We start from the raw sequence: 24,742 nt of genomic DNA on the forward strand, positions 1-24,742 counted from the left end.
ACAGGTGTGGCCTCACCAGTGCTGAGTAGAGGGGGAGGATCACCTCCATCGACCTGCTGGCAACGTTCTGCCTAATGCAGCCCAGGATACCATTGGCCTTCTTGGCCACAAGGGCACATTGCTGGCTCATGGTCAACTTGTTGTCCACCAGGATCCCAAGGTCCTTCTCCATAGAGCTGCTTTCCAGCAGGTCAGTCCCCAGCCCATACTGGTGCATGGGGTTATTCCTTCCTGGCTGTAGGACTTAGCACTTCCCTTTTTTGAACTTCATGAGGTTCTACTCTGCCCATCTCTCCAGCCTGTCCAGGTGTCTCTGGATGGCAGCATAGCCCCCTGGTGTATCAGCTGCTCCTCCCAGTTTTGTATCATCAGCAAACTTGCTGAAGGTCCACTCTGTCCCATTATCCAGGTCACTGGTGAGTAAGTTGAACAGGACTGGATCCACTATTGACCCCTGGGGTACACTGTTAGTTACTAGACTGCAGCTACATTTTGTACTGCTGATCAAAACCCTCCAAGCTCTGCCATTCAGTCAGTTTTCAACCCATCTCACAGTATGCTCTTCTAGCCCATACTTTAACAACTTGCCTATGACGATGTGATGGGAGACAGTGTTGACAGCCTTACTGATTCAAGGTACAAAACATCTACTGCTTTCCCTTCATCTACCCAGCCAGTCACCTCATCACAGAAGGGTTTCAGGTTGGTTAATCATGATTTCCCCTCGGTGAATCCATGTTGACTACTGCTGATCACCTTCTTGTCCTTTGTGTGCTTGGAAATAGTATCCAGAATGAGCTGCTCCATAACCATTGCAGGGATCAAGGTGAGGCTGACCTTAGGTAATTCCTTGGGTCGTCTTTTATAGCCCTTTTGAAGATTGGAATGACTTTTACTTTCTTCCAGTCCTCAGCTGGACCTTTCAAAGATGACTGAGAGTGGCTTTACAATGATATCAGCCAGCTCCTTCAGCACTCAGGGGTACATCCCATCAGGGCCCATGGACATACATATGTCCAGTTTGCTTAAGCGATTCCTAACCCAATCCTCCTCCACCAAGGGAAAGTCCTCCTTCCTGCAGGCTTTCTCCCTGGTCTCTGGGGTCTGGGATTGCTAAAAGCCAGTCTTACCACCTCTCTGGATTGTTGATATACAGCAGCACAGTAATTAGAAAGACAATGATTTCCATTAGGAGAAGAGGAATGAGCAATTATACCTACAGTAGTAGAGACTTTAGATCTTAGTTTGCAATTCACAGTCGAGAGTAGCCATAGTGCTAGGACTTTGCAAGCATCCAACCACAGACACAAGTTCAGCTCTGTAGCAGCACATAGCTGAAGCCCCCAGCCAATATAATCTGTGTGGTCTAGAGAACCGTTCAGCTGACAAATTTAAGGCTCTACATCTGGACAAAGTGAATGGCTCGTTGGTCTCCTTCAACAGTATTGCCTCAACTTCCACTGACTGCAGTGGGAGTTTGGATGCTGCTTATGTGTACTATAGATACTTAAACACAATTATCTGAATCCAGAACATGATCCACTTAGAAGGATTCTTTTCCCTAAAGATAGATTCCTACTGCTGTTTAAAATGTCCTGTGGTGTCTGAGTCAGACACGTTTATACAGGTCTGGAAGAGGTCTGCCAGAGAACCTGGAGGAGATCTGTGCCAGTGTGGAATGGCCATTGACAACGTGGAGTACCATAGTAAGCCTCAGCTAGCTCTCAAGCCCTCTATTTACACAACTGAGTCTCACCCCAAGAGTTCCATTTTTGGCACCAACTACTAGACTGTTGCACTAAAATGGTCATTTTAATCGAACTCAACACTCAACCTAACTGTGATTTGAGCATGTCAAGCAATTTGGGCTACCAGAGAACTCTGGAATAGAGCTTTGGATCCTTCTTCCTGAATCCCAGAGAGACCCAAAATGTCAGCAGGACAGTGCTAGTCACAGTTACTAACTAATAAAATATACAGAGATAAACCTGGGGGAAGGAAATCAGTGAGGATACCAGCTCCATCAAGACTTAAAAAAGAACAAAAAGAGTCAAAGGCCCTGAGATATATAGGAGGCAGTTTGTGTAGATCCTAGACGCAGTGAATAAGAGCTCTACTTTTATACAGAAAACAGGAAGGCGGCACTAGAGAAATATGAAAAATACTCTCTACAGAATGCATACACTGGGCAAGGTGAAATGGGCAAGGCTGCAATAACAAGGGCAAGAGATGACAGAAGCAATACAAAAAAATGATACAGAAGCAGAGAAGGCAGAAAAAATAAAACCTAAGGATGAAGTAAATAAGTAAAACCTAGTTAAAAAAAAATTTGAGATGTCAAAAGAAACAACAAGCATAAGGAATAAAGTATGGGAATAAAAAAGAAAGAAAGAGAAAGACAGACAGACAGACAGACAGACCTGGAATCACTTAAACCAGCAAACATTATCAAGTTTATAGATGCAGCTGAACTTATAAATTACATAATTATAACAATTCTTTCTTTGATTCCCTGTAATTTTGTATCTACTGTGCTATTGTAGATAGCAAGTCATAAGAGAATGTAAAGTACTGCTTTCTTCTTGTGATCCAGTGGAAGCCAAAATCAAGACAGCAGAAATGGACATATACTTTTTTATTATTATTATTTTATTTTCAATATTGTCCTGAAGATATTCATCACCCCCAAAACTTTGCAGAAGGAATGATGAGGGTGTCACCTGTGTGCTTATTACTTTGTAAGAGTTGTGACTGTCCACAAATTTAATAATTCAAGAAACAAATGCCTGCACTGGTTTCATAAAGTAAAAACCCAATATATTGAAATATAGTATGGGAAAAAACTTGTAATAGGTATTTCTGTAAAATACACATAGCATTATCTTAGTTTAGATAGTGTGGCAAAAATGTAAAAAAAACATCAGTCAGTTGTCATAAACATTTACTTGAAATGAAAAGAAAACTGATAGCACTCTACATTGAAGCACTATAAGCTCTCTCTAGGCAATTCAATCTGAAGGATTGGAACAGTAGCAACATCTAAAGGAAAATAAAGGTACCTGTAGAGAACTGGTACTAAATGCAGTTTTGTCTCGACATTGCTGCTGCTGCTGCTGCTGCTGCTGCTGCTGCAGAGCCGCCACTGCCAAGGTGTGTTGGGCAATGCTGCGCCGGCGCCCCCGGGAGCTGTCCGCGAGGTAAACAGCCTCGTGCACCTGCACGGGGAAAAAGGGCACGAAAAGGGCAGAAGGTCACCTCTAGGGAAACAGCACATCTGGCATGAACCGCACGTACTCATTTGCCATCTGCGCATGAGCAGGAGACCCCCAGAGGCCCCCAGCCCGTTTCTGGAAGGTTCCGAGAGGGTGGACTGCGCATGACAGCTAATCTGCATGGGAAGTGAGGAAGCACCTCCCAGAGGCGGGGCAAGAACCTATAAAAACTGCAGACTGCATGACTGGGGCGGGGCTTGTTTGTGACCATGGAAGATCTTGAGCGGAGTCGGCAGAACATCATCGGGCTTGGAGAGGCGGTTGCTAGTTTCTTTTCTTCTTTTCCAGCTTTCTCTGTCTTTTCCCCTTACCCTTTTTTTCTCTCCCCTTCGCCTTTCCCCACCTTTTCTCCCCACTCCGTTGAAAATAAAGGTAAAAAGTTGTACAATTCTTGACCGGTTTTAGGGTCTTAATCTCATCCTTGGGATCGTAACGAAACCTTCCCGATACTGGATCGGGACAGTACCATGTTATCTTTTTCTGTTTTTTTGGTCACTGCTTTGACCATGAAATTCATCCTGAAAGTATAACAGAATATTCTATGAATAACATTTGAAGGTGGCATGTATAGGAAATAACAGGTAAAATTTTCAGGAGTTCATATCCATGTAAGAAATGAAAAAGAAAGTAGTGAATGCTTCATACACTGTGATCCCTGATCTTTTTTTTTAATGTCTTACCAGACTACAAATAGACATTAAGGTAATAATTTAGAATTATTATGAATGTATTGGTTAGGGATTTCAGCCATTCCAGATTATCACCATAATATTTTCAATGCATCCATGCAGTAAATCCATAAATGATGGTTAGTTACCAGAATACCATGAAATGTTTCACTCCATAATGGAAAAATCCATACTGCTCTGAACAGAAACAAAAAAATAAAATTGCCTAATGTAAGTGCATTCATGTATTCTTGTGCAAGTGTATGTCTGAGAGGAAGAGAGTAAGAAAAATCAGGCTTTTTAAGCTCTGTTCTCACAAGGGCTGAAGACATTCCTCTTGGCACATCACAAAATTCCAGCAGACACTGTTTGCACAGCAGATCTCTCAGCACTTCTTCTGGATTTCCCACAGGAAAGTAGCCCACCTGCTCAAAAAGTTTACTTTCTTCCTCAGACAAAAAAGTATATGTTATTAGGAACTGTCTCATAGATCCCCTGTATTTCAAATGCTTCAGTATGCAAGCATCTCGATGCTGTAGATAGTTAATATCAATAGGAAAGCAAGCACTAATTCCTAAACTGCTTAAAATTTTCCTACTGCAGAATTGCAACTACAAGGAAAATTATTTGTGATTCACTAAGGTGCTAATGCTTCAAGTAGATGAGTATGTAAGTAGATATGTGAATAGTCAGTGAACTGACTTCTTCTTGCTAAATAATTGCACAGCTTGAGAAGTAAATATTACACTTTAGTACTCGTATGTTTATTCCAAAGACAGAAACTTTGGAGCAAGAGCAAAGTTCTGTCCTGTTCCAGTGCTAAATGGACACACACACCATTGAAGAGATTTTTATGGCTGTATAGATAAGATGTTTGTTCAGAGGCTCAGTGTTTCTTTGAAAGATACAATTTTGTCAGGAAGAATAAATGTATGATTGGTAGGAATCAAGTCTCCTTTATCACTAGGAATGTCTCCATTACTTGGTCCTGCTAACAAATTTTAGAACAATGACTTTTAAAATGTAAGTTATAGGATCACACAAACTGTTAGGAGATCTGAGACACAGATGTTTAGTCTTGTTTTTTAATTGGTGAAATCCAGAGTAACACCGGTCCAGCTGCAATTAGCATGACCAAACCCAGAAACAAGGCAATAACAATGGAAAAAAAAATACCGAAGAATTAGTGGAAAACAAGGGTCCGAAGTGAAGAGACAGCTATGGAAGCCACCTCTTGAATTTTGAAAATATGTACCCCCCCAAGGGAAAATTTGGAGCAAAAAGTTGAACAGAGAAAAGACTTTGGCACAGATGCTAGGCAGAGTGCCACATCGTACAATATTAAAAGGTAGCATACTGTGTGTTACTTTTGAACATCAGAGGGATATGACAGATGTCCCTGTTTACTTCTCTTCATGCCCAAAACGTGACTAGGTGTTGAGCCTAGCATGCTCAGCAAGAAAAATGATCTCCATATTTTTTCTTGCTTCGAGAATACAATCAGATTAATTCTATAAAAGTTAGTTGTAAAAAAAAATCTTTCTCATCTCACTTCAAGTTATCAGAACCTGAAAATGACTGTTTTATTGTGAAAAGCAAATCAACATCAATATTGTTAATATAGCAAAATTGAATATCAGAGTAAAGAAGCAAATTATGTAGTCTTTTTTTTCCCCCCTTAGAAAAAACAGAGAGCATTCTTAAGTTCTAAATTATACTTTTGCTTTATTCTTCAATATAATGCTCAAATATTTTTATTGGACCTAATACTGTTTCCATTGAATTTAATGGCAAAATGTCCATTGATTTCAAAGTAAGTAGAATTGGGCCTATTATGCATTATTTATATATAAAATCAGGATAGAATGATTAGTGAAGCATTTTTCAATGCATTCTTTGCATATTTTCAAGTATTTTAATTATCTTGAGTATTTTCACAGAGAATAATTATACACGTCTCTGAAGCTCTTATCAGTGTAAATATTAGAAAGAAGGAATATATAAACAGATTACACTAACAAAATATCTTTGGGCAATTTGAGCAATTATCATATATACTGCTGCTGGAGAATTGCCTGCTTCTAGAGTTGTACACCTGCTACTTTAAACACACTTTTGTCTCTAAGTTCCTGGAAAACATTATTTTATCATATATTAGGAAGATCAAGACTTTAATTTTCACTGCAGGATTGAAAGTATGTTCCCAGAAAAATCTCTAACTTTAAAAATATATCACACATATTATTTATTAGGATGGCTCTATAAATTAACAGAATAGAATGTCTGGACTCATTCAAATTTTTAAGTCAAAGACCATAACTTGTTTCAGCTTCATGGAAGACATTTAATTCAGATTTCAGCCTGACTCTTTAATATATTAGAAAAGACAAATTCATTTATATATATATATATATATATATATATATTTAGTTAAAGATGTCCATATTACGTTACATGTGATGAAAATTGCATGAGAATGTTTTTCAATTTGATACTGAAGGTGCATTTCAGTTCAGTTCCCAGGTACCCAGGACTTGGTTATATCTGTTGGTCCATATGGATTTTTTGGATACCCTGTCTCATGACACTCAATACCTATTTTTAGGCAACTTACTGAGATACTGAAATTTAGTTATCTAGGTATAGATATCCATTCTTAAGTCTATATATTTGGTGGTGATCTCTTAACAATGCAGTCACTGAAGCATGATAATTCATCTGACTTGCCAGGGAATTCAATTCATTTGCAAAAACTTAGGTTTGCAGCATCATTTAAGATGCCTTATGATGTACAGGATGCCTGAATGAGACAGTATCATATATGATGTAGGATGCATGGGAGACACATACCGTTCTGGTCTAGTGACTGGAGGATGAGAAGGGTATCAATGGGCAACACAGAAGGCACAGGATGTCCATGTTTAAGCAGCTGAATGGAGCTGTAGCAGAGTCTGAGCTGAGCTGATCCTTCAGGGTACACTGAAGTTTCCACTAACTCCTACATACTACATCAGGAGTACAGGTACTCCTGTCCTCATATGGGCATGAGCGTGTGTTTTAATCTGGTGCTGGATCCTAACTGAGGACTTTTCCAGGAAAGAGGAACCCTTACTAGTGTTATAACATAATATAAAATGCTAAAATCATGCACCAGTCTGAAGTTAGCCATCTACTGCTGAACTAATCAACTGAGAATCTTTGAAAGAGAAATAGTCACTTCTAGAGGACAATTCATCTCATTTTAAGATAGATGTCTAAAATAGGTCTGATGAATCATCCTGTGGAACTTCTCATTTCATGGCACTAGCTATAAATGGTGTCTAAGGAGACCAGTTAAGAGATCATATAACTTTTGTATTTCTAGTTCAGACCTTATTCTTCAGTGAGAAGTTATTCCCAGATTTGTTTGCCCATCTTTGACTCTGGTACAGATTGCATAGTAAACCAGACCTGGCAACAAATTTTGTGTTCCTGTATTCTGTAGATGTGTCTTGTTTTATGAAGTGTTAATCTGTCTATGATACAGTAACAATTAGAAAATAATATTTACAAATTTATATACATATATTAATATACATATATGATAATTTAGATACATATGCATATATACCTGCATGTATATTTAGATATTAGGAAAATGCACATAAGGGAAACATCTTTCTCTAAAAATATTTGACATGTTTGGTAAATAAAGGGGCATTTGTGCTGGATGAGTGGATGCAGAGTTCATGTGGGACTGTTCAAGCTAATTCACAGCCTCAGGCATGCATGTGAATAGCTAGGAAAAATAGGATATTAAACTTAGGGAGCAATTTGTTTATTTTGTTTTCATGATTCTGCCATCATTTTCAAAAGAAATATCAGTTATATAAATTGCTTCTCTTCATTCCTACTATTGTTGTATGAAATTGTAAATAAGATCTTTCATTCTGAAATGATTTTGTCTGATATAATTGTATTCAGCTTCTTCTGATCATTAGACCCATTTTCAGGGCCTGTCAACCTTCCTGGAAATTGGGCTAGTCCCTCAGGTTCCAACCCAGAGATATTAGAGCAATTGCAGATAATTTGAGAGCTCTTCAGACCATCAGTGAAATGAGGATTTTGTGTTACATTTGAAAGAATGCAGATTTTTAGGAGCATATGCAACACCATTTACAGAGCTCTGTAATTAACAAAGAGCAAAACTATGAGAAGAGTTTAAAGATATATTCTGGGAGAGTAGGGCAAATTTGTGTGTGTGTGTATGTGTTATTTTGAATGCATCATTGAGCTGTGTAAGTTGGGCAATCAATACAGAAAAATAATGAATATTTGACAAATCCATTATTTGATCACTATTGTACTAAAAACATTAGTCGTAAGTTTCACTTGTCTGTTTCTGTCACTGGGTTTTGAGAGCTAAAGCATGACTTTGAGCTCAGACAAAAGTTTTCACAGCTCGTCAAACTACTGTGTGTCATCAGAGCAGCAATAACTGGAAAATGTTTGTGCTCTCGGCCCATGCAAATATAAGGCAAAATGTGTTAGTTTAAACCTCTGTCACTGAGATTTAAATTAAATTGTTTTACCTTATCTTTGCTGCAGGCTGAGATCTCTCGCATAATAAATTTCTGTAGCTCAGATGATGTATAATAACTGGTTAAGCTAATAATTTATGTAAATTCCTGAATTATTCTTAAATGTTTGATAAGCCTTGAGCTGACCTTCCATTTACGTAACAATAATTATTTGCCACCTTTAGCTTACTTTTAGCAGACAAAATTCAACATTCTGTATAATGAGACTAATGACAAGCTATCATTCTCATAAACCTCACATAGCTAGCTTTTACACTCGTGCTGATGGAGGAATGGATTAGATACATATGTATTTTACAGTTAATAAGAGAACATCAGAAACCAAAATAATATTTGAATTGATTGTTTAATTTAGAAAACATTATCTAAGCACCTTGATCACTTCTAGAAACAGAAGGTGCTACTACAAGAGGTGTCCATCTGAGGCGTTAGTTCTGCTGTGTGACTACACACTGGGATGTGTTGTACAGCCCAGTGGCTTCAGAGGAACCGTCTCCAGTTGTAGAAGACCTTCCTATGCAAAGTTGCCTAGAGCATTACTACGTAATTTTAAGAAATGGTTGAACAAGAGATTAAAAACGGAAAAAATAAATAAAACAACAAAAAAAGAAAAGATTAAGGAGAGAAAAGACAAGGATAAAGGCAAGGACATGAAAGACTAGCTTTATTACAGGACATGTGCTCTGAGGAAGCTTATCAAAGACTTTATTTGGTTGGTTTTGTTATCAGAGATATTATTTTATCACTAGAAAATGTTGCACAGACATCCCTTGATGATATTTCTACTGTTGCTTTTCTCAGACTGGAGGCTTGCCTCTGGGGACAGATGTAAACTCAAGGAAGCCATGTTAAAAGAGAAATATATATATATATATTTATATTTATATAGTTTCTCTCATTCTGCTCCATCTTCTCAGGCCTCAGGATTTGTTTTATTCTGCAGCAAGGCATGGGTGTAAAATACAGATTTATATAATGAAATAGGCCATTTTTCAAAGGCGTAAACATGCATAAAGGAAGGTTCTATGTAGAACAAGTTAAACTTGCACCTTTTAGGAAACTGCAGGGATTTAGGCTGCCTGAGCAATTTCAGGGATATGAAAAACATATTTAATTTCTTTCCTGTACTTCCCAAATTCTTATATGTATGAAAAAAATGAAGTAAATTAAAAGTTTCAGTTGCAGCACTATTAGTGAATTATATTTTCACATTTCAGTAAGTACCAGCATTAAATATTAAAACTAACTACCTATTAGCCCATTCTCCATATTTCATTAGTTTTAGTCTCTTTGCTCTCCCACACCAGCAGTGCCAGTGAATGCCAAAGGAACGAAGACGAGACTTTTTTAGGACTGAGAGTTAATAGGCTAATAGTCTCTGTCTGAAAAATAGTATCTGTCAGTTCCCATTGTCCTCGTCTGATTTCAGATCATTAGCTTAGAAGCGAAAGGTTCATACTCCTTTACTCATTCTTCCGAATTAGTTTGCATTTGCTATTTACTTTAAGGTTAGAATCACTTTAATAGACTAATGGAGGGCTATAGCATGTTCACTGTATGAAATATGAAGTAAATTAGACTGTGTCATCTTCTAAAACTAAAGCGGAAAGACACAGTAGTTAAATGGTGTTATCTAGTACAGAGGAGAGAGAAGGGAATACTGCCGTATTCAGTGCCATCCGGTGATAGCTATGCTAATACTTGCTGCCTCACTTTCTCCCAAAGCTGGAAATTTGGTTCATTTTGGTTTATGCCCTGTGACAGAAAACCCTGTGCTCCCTCTGCTGAATGTGCAAGCAACGAAAATGGAAGCAGCACTCAGGCACAAGTCACATGCAGCACAAGACCCCGGACTAGGCACCGTGGATCTAGTATGCAAGTTTCCATAAATGAAGTTATGTAACTTAGCGTCATTTCCAGTTCTTTGTAGGTCACCCATGACAAGTTACCTAATCCTTCTATTTATTGACCGATGTGGTCTATGACATGATTGTAAGCCATCTTTTTATCGCTTCTTTCTGCTCCCCTTTCCGTTTTATCTGTTCAGTGTATTTAAACTGTTGGGACATGAACTGTCTTTAACTATATAGTGGCCAGTCTAAGGTAATCTCAGTGAAGGCTTTAGAGAGAGCTGTAAAGCAAACAAAAGTTAATAAAATAGCACTTACGAATGTGCAGTGAAGAGAAGATAGTGTATAGTAGCTAGCTTTAAGGACTAAACCATTTATAACTCCTTTTGTACACTTTTGGTGCTGGTCCTTCTGTCCTTTAGCCATCCTACAGATGCATCTGTTTAAGGTATGTATTAAATTTCACATGCTTCAGTGTAAATGATTGGCAATGTTATTCTCAAATGCATGAATCATTGTTCTCAGCACAGCAGGTCACAGAGTCTATGCACTGCTCTTCTTAATACAGATATTTACTTCTAAATAATTAATATATTACATTAGCATCCAAGTTAAAAAGAATGTCTGCAAGCTCACATTCGAAGAGATACAAAAGATTATACATTAAGCAGAAGAAAGAGGAGAAAAAGCATAGCACAGTTCCTACATAGCCTGAAGGAATTAAGCTCTTATTCACTGCCCCCTCCTCTCCAGAAATTTTAGCCTTAATTCTTTCAAGACGTACCTTAATAACCAGAAATCAGTACATGAAATACTAGAATAGCTGAAGAAGTGAGTGGTTCTATAGACATAAAACCGTTAGAACAGGGTTACAGACATGAACAACAAGTGGTTCCAGTTCATCTCACACTATTAAATAGGGCAGAGATTTCTGTCCAAATAGTCACAGTTAACTTATTTCTTCCAACTGAAGGGAAGGCATGTTAATTGTAAAGTGACTGGTACATGATGTTTTACCGTTCACTCACAATTCTCTGACCTGAATTTCACCTCTGTCTTGGATTACTGCAGCTTGAACTAAAATGGCTGAAATTAACTGAGCCTCAGAAAGTTGCAATAATGGACATTTAGGAGCTAACCATATAAAAAATGTATTCAGTGTCAGCATACACATAGTATGTACATTTAATTATAAAAAATGTGTACAGATTATGGCTTAGAAATAACATCAATATTTATACAATCTCTTCACTAGGACAAGCTGTTGCATTAAGGTTATGTAAAACACTCATTAAATCAGTAGGTGACCACATTGCTGTGATGTAGAAGCAGTAATTGCCACCCGCTCATACAGGCTCTCTTTCCCATCCTTCCATTGATTAGATGGAGCCTGGGGTGACTACACTCATTTTGCATTTCCAAAGTAGAATGCACCGACTGAAGCAGTGAATATAACCTCTTTGTTGCAGACAGCTTAAATAACAAAACACATAAACCCGTGCCTCCTCCATTTGCCTGGTCATCAGTGCACGATGGAGAGAGGAAGGAACAGGACATGATGGAAATTATTCCTGGGCTAAGAACAAACATTCCCTGAACGTAATACAGAACCATAAATAATTATTGAGCTACACAAACTGAATATCCGCCCCATTCTCTATATCTAAGAATTCTCCCTCGTTAGGGAATGCAATACTGAGGAACTGTATGTTTAGAAATTAACTTCTCAAATGGTCAAAGTGATGGTGCCAATCTTTCCTTTGGCAGTCTCTGCCTTCTGAGAAAGAGGCTCAGAGACACTCTCAATTGTTGAAGGATCTTGCTTTGGTCCTATTTCATAGTTTCTGGCAAATGCAAACTGTTATGATACAAAGGAGCACAAGAAAGATGACAGAAAAATATAAAGAGGATATCAGATAGGATGTGATGAGGGCATGTTCTGAGATGCTGTACCATAAGTAGATGGGAGTGACATGTTGAGAGATGAGGAATCTGAAAACGTTTATCATTTAGTCACCAGTCCTGCCAAAACTTTGGTCCTAGATGACTCAGTGACTTCCTTCAGGAGTAACAACGTGATTTCCCATAAAAGACATTATTTATGAGATGAGAAGTCATGATCACAGGTTGAAAACACATGCAGATGTTAGAACCTAGCAGTAATTCCTGTAATATGATCTGCCTGAAGAAGTGACGAAGATAAGGATGTTAACATTAAAAATTCAGTCCGTGGTGGAACTACATAGTCTGTTATATGGAGAAGCAGTTTTGGATCGGTGTGTTGGCACTGACAATTGATTTTACTGAATTATAAACAAGTATATAACCATAAGCACATAGCATAATCTTCCACCTCTGTATGTGTAGGGATATGATATGAATGACTGGATTGTTTTTGTGCTTTTTTGGAAAAACAAAAATAGTAACAACAGCAAGCACTGGTAATTTATGCCTATCTTCATTCAAAAATTGTTAAAATGTCTGATAGATGATTCATTCCCATATAAAGTCTCATCATTCATGGATGAGAATGGCAACAATGTTTACATTAATGCATCACAGAAATCAGTAATGACTTCTGCAGATTATAACAGTCATGGTATTACACGTCAATAATTATTTTGGCATTCTGGAAGGCCTCTGAACACCTGCAAGTCCATTTCCAGGGACCTCCCTTGTCAAAAGGAGACAAAGGGACTCTTAGTTACAGAAAGCTGTAGTGAAAATTCAGCAGTCCAAAGAACATATTAAGTTCCTATCCGGGTTTTGGTGTGGACACATTTTGAATAGTTTCTCCCTTGTCTCCTGCCAGTGAATGCCAGATGAATCAAAATAATAATTTAAGAAGACAACACTGATTACTCCAATTCCATATTTTTCTGCCTGCTGTGATACCTGTTTTTCCAAAGTGACTGAAAACTACGTAAAACTAAAAAAAAAGAAAAAAAACGTTCATAACCAGGTCATCATCAAAGTATGGTGCAACAGATGGAAATTTGGAAACTCAATATTCCTGAAGCATTTGGGCAATTTCTATTGCAACAGAAATTCTGAATTAGAAGCATCTCAGTTTCTTCCTCTGTGAATATGGAGGCTTGCAAAGTTGCAGAATCTTCCTTAATAATCACCTTTTGATACAAATGGACAAATTTGTATTTCACACGATCTTTTCCTGAGGAAGAGAGGGAAGCAATCAATCGGCTGCAGGCACTGTGTAACCCTGCTGTCTGAGTGTTCATAATACTCTTCTAAGCTGTATAGATTCCCATGCTACTACTCAGGCAGTTAGCAAGCTATAGCAGTAAAATGATTTTACATCACTTTGTTTAAGAGACCTCCTTGAGACCTCTTCTTCAACAAGATGTTGAAGATCTGCTTTAATCCTCAGCTGCAGTGCAGAAGGTACATTCCTGGGTTTCATGGGAATAAAGACAACTCTTGCATCCAGCTGGAATGACATCTGTGGCCCATTATCTGTTCCCACTTCTTCATAAGATACTTAAAGGAACTCATCAGCAAAATTCCTTGGTTGTTTTTCAGTGATTCCCAGTGGTGTGAAGTGAGAATCACATCTTCCTATACCAGAGATTCTTGCACTGAATAAAAGAATGTAAGAGAAAGAGAAAAATAAGGGAACTTTTTCCTTGGAAAAAGCTGTATCAATTGGTGACCTTGAGACTTCCAACACTAAGAACTATATTCTTGGAGACTTCACAATGGATTGACAATGAGAAGACAACACAGAAAGAAATGGTGGAATGTATTTTTATTTTTTTAAGTTTCCTTTTGATTAACACTGTTGGATTTAAAAGAGCAGACTACAGCAAAGATGCTACTCAGCACGGCTGAATTTTTATATAGACTACTGACTGTCTGACTACTGGCTATTTTTCAGAGCCTAAACAGTAATTTGGGTATTTAGTCATGTCTGATGATGCTGATGGGGTGAATTGCCACTGTTCTCATGAGTTTATGGACTGTGATAATTGTTCTAAATATAACACTCAAAGTTCATGTGAGTTATCACAATGCAGTTTTCATAGTATATAGTTATACTAATTCAGCAGCTAAGACAAAAGTCAGATTCAGCTCAGCAAGGACATGATGCTGAATTGTTTTCTGGTGAAGTCCAAAGACGATACAACCTTGCAATTTTGTCTTTCAGGAAGTCACAGAATTTGCAAAGCTGAATGATATAAATGAGCAGTCAAGTATCAACACCATCATCAGTTTACCTTCCTTAGCTGTGAAATTAAAATCTCTAAACAGTTTTGAATCTGAACAGTTTTTACAAGATTGTTGTTTTTTTACAACAATGTTGTTGTTTTTACAACGATGTTGTAAAAAAAGATTACTTCAGTAGGTTCATGATTTCAGCCCATATCTTCATTTGGCAAAGCAGTTGTTATGAATAACCATACAATGATGAACATATTGGTTTCACAGTCACACCTGCTGTTGCCTGTCTTGTTTATTTCATAATAATGTGAATATCGCTCTGAATAAGGAGTCTCTGCTATAGTTCAACTTATGTGCAGCTCCTTGATTTATAGCAGCATTGTTGTCTGAAGTTACAGATGATCACATTAATTCAGGTTTTGCAGCGTGCTTCCCACCTGCGCTCAAGCTCCTAGACTTCTTCCTCAGTAAGCGGACGCACAGCTCCACTGTTTGTTTTCAGTCTTCAGAAGAGTCTCCTTCTCTTCAGCAGAAAGATGAAGTTGTATTTTCAGAATAAATGCACAAAATAAAGGCAGCAAATGAATAAAGCTTCTTACTGCTGGAAAGCTGAAAAGTAGGACAAACAAACCAGGCTCCTCTGAATCTTTTTATGGTTTCTAGCAGACAAGATGTGAATTCTTGCTGCACCAACAAAGAATATATATACATAACAATATCTTAGATCGGCATTCATGTGAACAAAGCCATGGCACATCCTTGGTCATAACAGATCTAAAATTAGATATTTTATTACATGCCTTATGATAGGTGATATTAAACCTGGTTTCTTTGCTATCTGCCAAACACAACGAATCAGGATGGTTAAACCTCTCTCTAATTCATTTGTTCTGTTTACAAGTGTATAAAATTTTGTATACTATCTCATGACAGTATGAAAATATTTAGTGGCTCATGCTGTATCCCTTTATTCATTTTCATTGATGATGTAAAGCACATTTTTACATCCCATCCAAAGGTAGAATAATGAAGCCCGATTTATTTATCCTCATATGCCTCTGATACAGTCATAAAAATAAATACATGAAATCACTTATTCATTTCTAGAACTATATCAACAGAATAAATCTGAATAGCACGACTCCTCTGTGCTAGGTAGCAATGTACAGACAGACATTTAACTTGACAAAGTCATTTATTAGACTCCTGTCATATTTTGAAAGGTTATCCATGGGAATATGATAGATTATTAGTTTTTCCCATTTAAATTTTTCTGTCATCATAAATTAAGTATGCTAATTGCTGTTGAGTAATTAAAGATGAAATTAAAAGTTGCAGTCCTGACCCAACATACCATTCTTATTTGCATGAATTTAATATTTAGCTCCCCACTCTGTAAAGACTCATGGACATCTTTAACTTTCTGCTCTGCAGTAAGCTTTTATGGAACATAAATGTAAATATATAAATAAATCTTTATAAGAATGTGATCCTGAAAAAATGTTAAATAAACACCTCCTATATACAGGCAGTACTACTCTTTATTTCCTTGATTATCAAAAAGTGTCTATTAAAAATAGGTAGATTTACAAATGGAGCAGCAAACCTACTGAAATGTCTGGAAAAGTTTTAAATGATGTCAGTGGGTTTTAAATTTGACTGTTTTCACATTCATACCTTATTTCCTCTGCTATTCAATAACATACTGTATACTAGATAGCTATTGGGGGTAAAGATGAGTTTATAATATTTCAGTGAAACATTTGGGATATCTGGTATCTATCTTACTAGAATGTAAGAAATTTTATGCATGGTATTCCAAGGGAAAGGTATGTAATAATTTTAATTATTATTTAGTTGAAAGCCATTGTTTTCAACCATGTCACCCTCCTCCCTTCAAATTTCAAAGCAGTGAAAATTGCTTCAAAATTCTAACTTTCCTTTGATGTGCATTGCTTTTTCACAGAAGCACACTTTTGCAATTCCATGCTTGTTCTAAAACTGCTGGGCTGTTCAGCATTTCATTGGTTACCTAATTAGCTTCAAAACACTTACTGATAAGCTTCCAGACCAATTAATAATTTTATAGCAAGGGAGATTTCACTGAGAAATTAAATCCATGGTAATTTTACCATTTATCTCAGTAGGAGCAGGAACAACCCCTCAGATTTCAAATCTTAAAAACTGTTTCAAATGTTCCTAAATTAAGGACAATTAGATCACCGGTGGCTAAAGAACTTTTTTGTAAGCCCTCAGCATAAAAGTAAGTTGTATGTTGGAAAAAGCATACCTTTTTCATCTTTTTGAGAGTGACAGAGTTGAAAACAATACAAGTTACATTTTCTTCTGACCTTCTCTAATGGAAAATAGTCTGTACTTTGGCCAGAGAGACTGGACCTTGGCAGTATTTAAAAATATTGAACTTAGCTCTTTGTCCAAGCCAAACCTGGTATTTGTGCCAATGGTTTAGTAACTCTGACATAGTCTTCTGTTCAATCTCTTAGACCCTGATTTACCTCAAAGTTTGGTCTCCAGCAATTATATCAGCCCAAACAGCCACTACATTAGGTTTCAGCAGGAATCCCATTACAGCACTGTTACATTTTGTACTGTGATCTCTGGATGTTACATTATGTACCACTTCCATTAGGGATTTGACAGAGATTTTCAAATCTTTGTGCAGCTCCTCATCTTTGAATCTTGTTTCTTAATTTGAAAATCAAACTTGCCAAGAGTTTCTTTAGCTGAAAGCCAGACCCTTATTTCACTTCTGCTTTAAATCTGCTGTAGCACATGGCTTACTTGATTTTCTTTGTATGTCTGGAGCTGCACAGAGCTCCTGCTGAGATTCTGATATGAGTGCAAAGCAAGACAGTTTCTAAAAGAAATTAACAGCCCTCTTACTGCTAATTAAAAGCACTTTGCTTTCTCTCCACATGGCCAGTGCAGCTGCTTCACATCCTCTCAATGCTACAGAAACACATAAATTCAAAGACAATATTGTGAACAGCACCTGGCACTTGCTGCACCTGCCGTGATGAGACTATATTTCATTCTGTCAGTAAATTAAAATTCTCCAGGGCTGAAAAGGATGCTTTTTTCTCATTCAACCTCTTCCATTGTCCCCAGTGGTAAAGAGACAGTAGTTTTGCTTCCATTTTCGATACTAAATATATCATATTGTTGTTTGCTTCAGTGGTGCAGACACCTGCCTCCTGCTGTAAATGTTGTGTTCCACTTCTGAAAGATTTCCCCAGGGCTCCACATTCAAGTATTGGCTTGTAACTATGGCTTAATATCATGTCAAAATCTCTTAAGGAAGATGCAGCTTGTCAAGTCATCTCAGGAATGAACCTTCATCTAGTGAAATTCTGAAAATGTCCTTTGAGTGTCTGAAGAATGAGAAGACAAATAAAAGGCTAGCAAGTCATTTGTAAAGATAATAGCTAACAGCATGCATTTTCCATTTCCCTCCCCCTTTTCCATTAAATGTTGACAAAGAGAGAAGAGCACACTGCAGGTCAGTGATCTTTGTTATTTATATACAGGTCAAAGAAAGTCCTAAACTTTTGTGTTTTGGGCATGGCAGCAAAAAAAAGGAAGTAAAGGAAAAGAAGACTTCAATCAAACTGCGATAGACTCAAGCACTGACAGGTTGATTTCAGAGCTTATTTTCAGGGAAAGAAAAGGGCAATTCACAGGCAGGGAGTGTTTCAATATAAAGATTTAATGGACAACAAAGGAATTTGGCTGGATTCTTGTCTTATGTGATACCACCGTGTTTGCTGCAGTATGAGAGTATTTTTAGGAATAAATCCATAATGACTGGATTGGAAGTGAAACCACAGTAGAAATTATTATACTAGTTTTTAGTATGCAATGAGAGAGCATTTCCTGGCAACTTTTCTTAAGGGAGTAGCTGTGAAAGTTGAATGTATTCAGTATATGTCCATCTTTTTCTGGGTGAGGGAACAGGGCTCTAAAGAGGTATTAAGAGTGTATATAGATTTGTAAATCCTTGATAAATTTGTACTATTAGTCTCCACTGGAGAGGGGGGGAAAAAAAAAACACAAACATTTCTTGGATGGAAACCTAACAGGAGCAAATGAAAAAGGACCAGATTCCACATTTGAGTATTCTTTTTCATCCCAGTAGAAGCTCTTGGAAAAAACTAAGGAAAAGACTACTACTCTGTAGTAGCAAAAGCACTTACCATTCCTTCCCTTTTCCTAGCTCCTCATTTCCATCCTTACCTAGACTCACCATCCTCAGAGCAAAAGAGAATCTATAACTATGTGGGCTTGTATGAGTGTGTGAACATACTGCTTGGTGCAAATACAAAATATGACAGTTTAACACATCTCATGACAGACTTCTCACAGAAGTGGCTGAGGAGAAACCACATATACCAAAATATCAGTCACACACACCAGCTCATAAACACATACCATACCGTCAACCAAAAGCATGGCAAGGGAGGAGAAAAAAAGGAGACGATAACACTTTACAGAAGAGCTGTTACAGATAGGACAGCAACATTTTGCAATCCTAAGAAAAATCGTAACTTTAATACTTATTTTTCATGCATAACTCACGTGAATGTATTACAGATTCCACGGTGACAGTATTTGGCGAATCTGCCAGAAGTTATCAACAGTTCTAAGTGAATTGTAGCTGAAGGTTGATCACATATATGTGATTTCACTGTTTCACCATTCCCACGAGAGACAAGAAAGAAAAACAAATGTAACCTGACCATTGGATTGACATTTCCCTGTGGACTTCAGTACCTTGAGACTCAAAACTTATGAAATCCTTAGAAATGGAAGTGAAAGAAAATGTGCATGTTACCTCTACCAAGCAAAACCTTTGAGATTTTATAGCTGTGGGTAAAGTATAAAAAAATTCAATTTCTACTGTTGCAGTGTCAAGTTTGTTTTAACACCTAAAGCATTTGAGAAAATAAGTTAAAGAGCTAGTCAGAAGAACTGTTAAAATAAGATAAGATATTGTGAATATTTTATCACATTATTGTACATATCATACTGTCATTATGATAACTTAAAAGATGCCAACATTTCCTAAGTCTATTTAAATCCCTGGGTAATAAAATGTCTTCATAATGAGAAAGCCTTCAGCTATTTTTAAGAAGAATTTTTATTAATGAGTTAAAAAAATGATTTTATTCCAAAAAAGGCATCAAATATTTGAAACCATTTGTGGTCATCTCTAGTGAAATAATTTTATGTAGTATTAATGCATTTGAGTCACCCTCGGATGTTGACTTTTAAACAGTTGTCTATTTAAAAAAAATCATATTTTCATTTTTCTCCTATTTTTCCCTAATTTCTTTTGAAAAGCTTAAGGTATTTTTATGGAATGGTTCAATTACTATTTCTATTACAGTTTCATAGTTTAAATCCATTGTTAAAGCCAGATAGTTTTAAAAACAATAGCTGTTTAAGTCTATTTTTCTTTTCCTCTGCGTATCTCTCAGAACAATCCTCAACATATCTTTGATATTGATTTGCCCTCCCACCGGTATGCTTTTTCTAGCTCTCTTGACATTACCACTCATATTTTTTAATGCATCATTGACTACATCTTTTTTTGTAATTGACCATTTTGGGCCGTGCCTTTGCTTTAGCTCAGCTTCATGGAAGACCCTGACCAACATCACAAGAATTTACTTAAAAAAAAGGGTTTTTTGTTCCTGTGATTCAGTTTCCTTCTTATCATGTCAACAGAGTTACTTGAGTGACTATCCTTAGCTGAAACATTTTGTTCAGTGTGTCAAGAGAGTGAACTGAGTGACTATTCTTAGTTGAAACATTTTGTTACATGAAAATGGAAGTTCAGCAAACAGAAATACTTTACATATTTGTTTTGTCAGTTTTTAATTCTAACTTGTCAAAAAATTGAGAGATTCCAAAAATGTTGAAATGCTTCATTTTAACTTGAAAATAAAAATCTTACCTTTTCTTGTATCTTACTGTTTTATATTTAAAAAAAAAAAATTAAAGGTGTTCAAAACTGAAACAAACATTCACTTAACCGTAAAATGTTTTAATTTCAAATTTAATGCTTTTTTTGGCCAAATCTTAGTACATTTTCGCTTTCCATTTGACATTTCAGGAAAGTTAAAAAAAAGTCTTTCTTGACAAAAAAAAAATCCACTTTCAGTCAATACTATGCATGGAAAAACATATTAACCAACAGTTTCTACTCTCCTATGCATTTTTTCCTCCATTCTGTTAATATTTCCTTTTTCATAGTGTATCTACATCATTTATTTTCCTGTATTCCTTTCTCATTTTATTGTTCATTTGGACTGGTATTCAATTCATATTTTTAATGCATTTTTCATATTTAACTAAACATTTTAAGTACGTGTCTGGTCTTCTGAAAATACTCTTCTAACCAGTGTTAGCCTTCATACCATACAAGTTCCAATTTATTTCTCTAATATATGCTGTGAATAGCATTTGTATATCAGGGGACCCTGACATAAAAGAGAGCAGCTGAAAAATCCCTTGTGTATTGAAGCAAAATATCATTACACAAAATCAAATGTTCAAGCTCAGAAGACCTATTCTTATCAGTAAGCATAACGTCTTAGTTAAAAATGAAGGCGTGGGAGTGTTTGAATGGTCTCTCTCAGCCACTAATGAATCACCAGTGAAATAAGGATTAGCACCTAAAATTCCTAGGTCTCGCTGCTACACTCTGATCAACTTTCACTGTATCATCTCAATTTTTAATATATGCTTTTTTTCCTTTTCATATTTCATTAAAATTCAGAGGAAAATGATATTAGGAGGAAAGCAACAAGTTGACAGGTACTGAATACAAATGTTTTATATAAAAAAGTGGAAAGACTGAAACTGGACTCAATAAGGAATTAAAATAGGGAAATATCACTGACAACGGCATGAACTTATCAAACAATTTCTGCTTAATTTGATATTTAGAGTTAACATAGACAATATTGTTCATGTAAGATATCTATACTTTTTGTAAATCACAACTTGGTAACACATCATTTTATTGAATAAACTAGAATGATGAAACTTAATATAATATAAATTAAATAGATTAAAGGATGAGTAACAGACAAGACTCAGAATGTAATTCCAAATAGGATATAATTATTAAAAAGATCCATTTCTAATGAGGTGCAGTCATAATCAGTTCTTGCCCTACACTATCTAATGCCATCAGTGATTTGTAAGAAATTAAGGACTCAATGACAAAGTTATCAAATAATACAAAGATTACAGAATTTGTAAGCAAAAAGCCACATGCAGGGAAATATCTGGATTGCTTGGTAGGCTGGAAAAAAAACAGTAAGCATTTTACAATGATGAAATGTAAGTGACAAAGAATTAAGCCAAACTTTCTGAAAGGGATCTCTGTCTACATTAGGAATCAGAGATTCTGAAAAGGCCAGGAGGACCATGCTGAGTGACCAGTCAAACATGGACTTTCACTGTGGTGCCACGGCCAAAATAACCTTGATATATCAAAAGAAGAATATAATAATATACATTCTCAGATACTGCCTTCAGACCAATACTTCAATTCAGACCATTTAAGAAGAGAGCTTCAAGTTCATCAGAAAGCAATTTGAAAGTAATCTGACTATGATGTTTAAACCACTGTCAGAAAGAGGAAGAGACATGGGTCGTGGGTTCATCAGTCTGGTAGGTGAAGATGTGAGATGATCCAAATGCTAGGAGATAAAGCTGAAATAAATAAAATTAGATGCAGAACCCATGTTTTTAAGAATGAAGATATTTAATCTTTGGAAAAAATTAACAAGTTTTGTAAAAACGATGTAAAAGAATATTGTCTTTCAGCTGAGAAGGGAATTGAAGCAGTCCTATGGCTTCTATTATGGAAGCGAAGTGAAAATACAGTACTCCACACAATACTCCATTAAGGGGGCTAGTATTTTGAATTCTATATACACCAAAGAAACATGATCTTAGAAGTCACTATTGATGCTAAATGTGTGACTATTTTGCAGCCAGGCTTCAACATTTGAGCCTGACTTAAGATCTAGGAAATGCTATACACTTCAAAAAATAAGATGAGCTTCCTTAAGATGTTTCAGTTTATGGATTCATAAACACTGGTCATTTTGAAAACCTTGTTCAAAAAAAGACATGTGAAGGAAAATGCTAGCTTCCATCTTTCATGAATTTTTAACAAAAATGGCTAATTAACATATATGTACTGGATTTGGCAAAACTGCAGAGTAAATCCTTCTATTTTGCATGGTTTATTTTTGAGTCTTTTTTATTATTATTATTATGAAACAGACATGCATTTTGTCTTCAGTAATGGATGCAATTTAAATATTGTTAACTTAATAGACTCTTTTTTCCCCTCTAGGTGTTGAGTCAAGTCTTAGAAATATTTTTTCAGGCAGCTTGAAACATTATCTTCTCTCCTCTGCCCTTTTCAGTGCTCTAGTTTTCTTTAAAACTCAGTGCTATTCAAAAGCTTTCTATCTTGGCCCTGTCACTGACAATGACCCAATACTATTTCGTGCCTGAATTGTTATTGCACATATTGTTATTGCACAAATGCCTTTGAAAATTTAATTTCCTTCATTGTCAGAGAAACACAAAGAAACAAATTGCATATGGTAGCTGAAAGGTTTATGGGATTTTTCAAATTATTGTTTCCAGGGCCCTATCCAAGGCCTACTTAAGACAAAAGAAGGTTTACAATTGATTTTAACGTGTCCTGGAAGAGACCATGAGAAAAACATTCAGGATACTCAGTCATAAATTGTACAAGAAGGAAGATGTTAAAAATGTTAAAAGAAGAAAAAGCAGTTAAGCCATACAGATATTATGAACCAAACGTAGCTATCTTGATAGACCCTTGATAGTACATCAATGTCTGTATTGTACTGGGGTTCCCAAAGTGGGACACAGCACTCTAGATGTGGTCTTGTAAGTACCAAATATAGAGGAAGGATCATTTCCTTGGCTGGCTGCACACTTGTTAATGCAGCCCAGCCTGTGGTTGGCCTTCCTTGTGGCAAGGGTACCACTGCCAACATGTTCAACTTCTTGTCCACCTGGACACCCAGGTCTCTTTCTGCAAAGGTGCTTTCTAGCTAGTGAGCCTCCAAATTGGGCAGATGGATCTCATCATCAGTGCTTAGTACTTTGTACTTAGTACTTTGTACTACCGTACAAAGGGACTTTTATCCTTTGTTACGGCTTGGAGCATGGTTAATGCAGACAGAATCTTTGAGAATTTAACAACCAAACAGGTTTCTATTGATTTTGTCCAGACTAATGCCTTTCAGAGTTATATCTCCTGACCAGAGTTTAAAAGATTTACAAAGGGGCAGCAACAAATTCTCTCCTGACACAAATCCTAAGATGCTTGCAATTTTTATCTTGGGTAAAATCCACATTTTTAACTTCTCTCACAGGCAGGCTTGAGTTGCTCCAACTGAAGCTGGAAACACCCTGCTCAACACAAAAATTCAGATTTGCATTCTGCTTCATATTAGGTGTCTACATGTGACCTGGTTAGACCAGTTCCCTCACATGGATGTATAATGCCATTCGAAATGACTTAGGTAGGATATCCAAAACATCTGCATGGGTTTAACACATACAATATAAGACCTAAAGGACACCCAGACCCTCTGGGTATGATGGGACACATTAAAGCAGCTAAAATGGCATTAGACATTTATGTTTAGGCAACCAAACCAAAACCTCTATGGGTATTGTTGCCCAGATCTTCTCTGAATATAATGAGACCTGAGGTACATGGCTTAGCCACAGGAACCAACATTTAGATAACTATCTTTAAGTTATATTGTTTGGACCTTAGTTCCACTTCCTGTGGAAAATCTATGGAAGCCATTCTTCAGCAAAGCTATAAGCAACTGAAAAGTAATGTATTGAAGAGGACAATAGTAAGCATGCTTAACAAATCAACATTACCAGTTCTTTCTATATCACTTGGTTGAAAAGGAAAGGTCTGGTTTAGTGCTTCTGTGTTTTTAGCTGAAGTGTGGCTTTAGTTCAAATCATTAAATCTTTTACATATTCCTTCTCTTCAGAACTGTATTGCTCCTTTTTATAAAATTCTACTTCCCCTCCATCCCTCCCCCCAAAATGGAAAATACCAAGCAAACAAACAAGTGGAATATCAG

This window comes from Dromaius novaehollandiae, chromosome 1, assembly GCF_036370855.1.
Source record: "Dromaius novaehollandiae isolate bDroNov1 chromosome 1, bDroNov1.hap1, whole genome shotgun sequence".
Classification (NCBI taxonomy): Eukaryota; Metazoa; Chordata; class Aves; order Casuariiformes; family Dromaiidae; genus Dromaius; species Dromaius novaehollandiae.